Genomic DNA, 3,888 nt, shown 5'->3' on the forward strand with positions numbered 1-3,888 from the left:
GGACATGGCAAGGTGGGGACTGAGACGTGGCTCTTGGACTTTGTATGCAGGAGTAAATCGCCAGAGAGTAATTTCTGTAACAACAGATTGGAAGGCGGAGAGAAGTAGCAGGACATAGTAACATATGAACAAGAAGGTGGCAGACTTAAAGATACTTATTTTATATCGTCGCAAACATAGCATGCATTTACTTTTGCATTCTGCAACCATGCTAAATAAGACAAACATGACCCTTGGCCTCATAAAGCTTATATTTTAGCAGCTGTGACCTCACAATTTGTAATTCATTTTTTATTGCCTACTGCTCTGGAGGAAATAAATCATTCCATGTGACAGAGAATTATGGGGGGGCGGGTGTTTTTAGACATTGTTAAGGAAGGGGATGTCTAATCTGAGATCTGAGGGGTGAAAAGGAGCTTCCACTTGAGGAGCTGGGGGAAAAACTTCCAAAATGAGTAAAGGCAAGATTTCAAAGTCTCCAATGAGTTTAGCATTTTTAAGAAATAGTCAAAAAGCCAGTGTCGATGGAGCAGAGCGTGTCAGCAAAGACAAAGACTGGGAGGAGGTCGCAAAGCTACGTAAGGAGACAGGCAGTCTCACGGCACAATAGGAATCTGCATCTTACTCTAAGTGCAACCTGAGGTGATTAAAATGTTTTAGCAGGAGAGTGACAAATTTTGGGTTAAATTATTTAAATATTATTTTGGCCGGTGTACGTAGATTGAATTGAAAGAGTGAAAATGGGAAGATCAGGTAGCTGAGGCTTGAGAAAATTTGGACCAAGTGTGGCCACAAAGGTGGGGGGATAAATGTGTTTGAGGAAGCAAAAGTTAACAAAATAAACCAGCAAAATATTGCAGTAAGAATAAAAGCAAGAGTGGAGATTATTATGCTAAATATGCATAGGCAGATTTCTTTCAAAATTATAGACTCTCACATTGAGTTTGGAAGCAAAACTCAGCTCTGTGTTGGTCACAAGACACGTGTAACATAAAGTCACAAGAGTTGAAAGTGGAGGGTTAGTGAGAGTGACCAGGAAAATGCAGATCCTAGGAGATCAGAAATGGTGGTAGCAATACAGATAAATGGAAGCCAAGGCCAAAGCCGTTATGTGTGACAAGGAAGGGCATTATAAAATGGCAGAAGTTATCATCCCCAAAGAAAAGATAGTTGTCATAACCCTCTCTGGGTCAAACAACACAATGTTCACCATTCAGGAAACTTTGGAAATACAAAGAGAACCAAATAAATGCACAGTGGTAATGGGATATTTTTAGTGTATATTTTCAGAAGTTGACAGATTTTAAAAATAAAAATATATAAGAAAGGTTAAAATTGGAATCAACAGTTCAATGTTATAGCCAACAACACTGAAATTCTCCATGAAAAGTCCAAAAACCAAAGAGATATAAACCCATGTCAACTGTGTAACAAGAACACAGAGAATATCACAAATGTCAGTTTACGTGGAAGTGGGGAAAGGGATATCCAAGGCCAGCCCAGCCAACTGCAGAGCCCCAAAGAGCAGAAAATCAGGGGGAGACTGCGCAGAGCAGAGTGGAGCAGAGCCGAGTGGGGCAAGTAGAATGCTGGCCAACCAGATCGAAATCACCCATGAAAAAGACATTCCCTGCACAAGGAGGGAAACACTGACAGCAATGTGAGACCTGAGAAATAGGGAATCGCACTGGGTGATAGAAAGGAGGGGGCTTGGAGGCTGCAGACCAGAGGAGCATTTTTGAGAAGGTGTCAGAGAAGAGTGAGATGATTCCCACACTATCCGCACAGGGAAAGAAGGAGCAATCAAAAGAAATGAAGAATCCTATGGAAGTCAAAGTGTATCGTGGCAACGAGAAACAACAACAAAAACTGTCTATCGAAAAAGACCATATATTAAAGAAATGAATCTTCTCTGCACCAATAGAAGAAGGTACTTCTTAATTAAGAAACCTCATAAGCCACCCAGATTCACACTCCCTATGGGAAAGGACCTTGAAGGGTAGCAAAATACGCCACTCTAAGATAGGCACCTTTGGCATAAAAATTATTCCGAGCCGAAGCCAATGGAGAAGAAACAGATACAAGAAATGCTCTCTGTCCTCTTCCTGTGTGCCTAAAAACAGGACATACATTTGCGAAGGCATCCCCCTTCCCCTCTGTACCAGGAAGGACAGAAACTAATCACTGGGACAACTGTGGACTCTTGTCAACCGTGGCGCCAGAGGAATCTGCATGGCAAACCTTACTAACTAGCCTGTGTCTTCCAGCAGTCTCCCCATGTGTTTATCTCCCCACACCTTGCCAGCCTATAAACTCAGTTCTTTCCTTCATATTGCTCTTTTGTGAAGATGCTATGTAAGTCCAGTTCTAACCACCCTGTGAGTTACTCATCTCTAGGTCCTCCCATGTGTATGCACTGTGCACTTGTGAATATACTTCTGCTTATTTTTCTTTTGTTAATTTGTCTTTTGTCAGTTTCATTTACAGGGCCCCAGCCTCAGGACCTGGGAGGAGGGAGAGAAAAAGATTTTTTTTTCTCCCTTACGACCTATAAGTAGTGGTAAAAACCTAAAACCTTTACAAAGGACCAAAAATCAGATGTAAAGCAGAGGAAAGCTGTAACATAACACTTCACCATAAATTAAATGTCATCAAAAGCAATATCACATATGAAAGAATACCCTGAATCAAAATTCAGTGCAAAAATGGACAACAGAAAAAGAAAGATGATAGTTAAGACTAATTTCAAGAAAAATTTGAGGAAAAATACCAAATCATCAGAAATGAACACTACAAATATCCAAGGGAGAATAGAATCAATTGAAAATGTAATAAGAGACATTGAGAAAAGGTAGAAAATACAAATATTAAAAAATAATAAAAAATAGGCAACATATGTAACCTAAACATCTGTACCCCCATAATATGTTGAAATAAAAGAAAAAAAATGTTCAATAGGCTCATTGTTCTTTAGAAAAAAAAAATAGGTTAAAAAGATTATAGATAAAATGAAAGATACAGATATAGAAAAAATATATAAAAAGATCTAACACGGTAAAGTCCCTAAAGAAGAAAAACTAACCACTAGATTGAAATAATATTTATTAATAACATTACGAGAAAAAGAAAAAGAAATTCTTGGAATAAATGACCAAAATGTTGAATTGAGAAAACCTGAATATAAATGTTAAAAGGGCCTGCAATGGAGATAATAATCTGAAACAATCAAATTTGATACACATTCTAAAAACAACTATTGAATTTTAAAGACAAAGAAAATTATCCTCTAGAATTTTGAGTAGAAAAATAAAGTTGCTTTTTGGTAAGTTTGAAAAAAATTCCAAAAAATATACTTCAAAGAGTTTCAGAGTCCATCCAACCCCAACCCAAATAAAAAAAAAACTGAGACAAAGATTTGCTAGAACTGAATATAGTACCCAATCAAAAACTGAACCACTGCTTAAACCAGAAAAGCAAATCTATTTTGATACTGTTTTTATGTCGTAATTAAGGCAGCTGTGGTCTTGGAGTTTCTAGTTCGTCGTTAGAAACCTACCTTAGGCAAGTTACATAACTTCTCTGAACCTCAGTTTTCATATCTTTAATGTAGGACTTAGGAAACTTGGGCTGTGAAAAGCTGATCATGAAGTTAAATAAAATTATACATTGAAAATGTCTGACACATTACAAATATTCACAAAATGAATTTTTAAGCTAATTTTCTAGTACTCTTATTTAAAAGAGTAGAGTCCATTTAAAAATGTAGTCATAGCATCTGTTCCCATAAAAAGCTTTGATGTACCTGTTAATATTTTTAAAAAACCCAACAAAATTGAAATTTATATCATAAATTAATTACTTTGTTGATTATCATGAAGATTTCTACAA

This window comes from Propithecus coquereli, unplaced genomic scaffold, assembly GCF_000956105.1.
Source record: "Propithecus coquereli isolate 6110/MARCELLA unplaced genomic scaffold, Pcoq_1.0 Scaffold71, whole genome shotgun sequence".
NCBI lineage: Eukaryota > Metazoa > Chordata > Mammalia > Primates > Indriidae > Propithecus > Propithecus coquereli.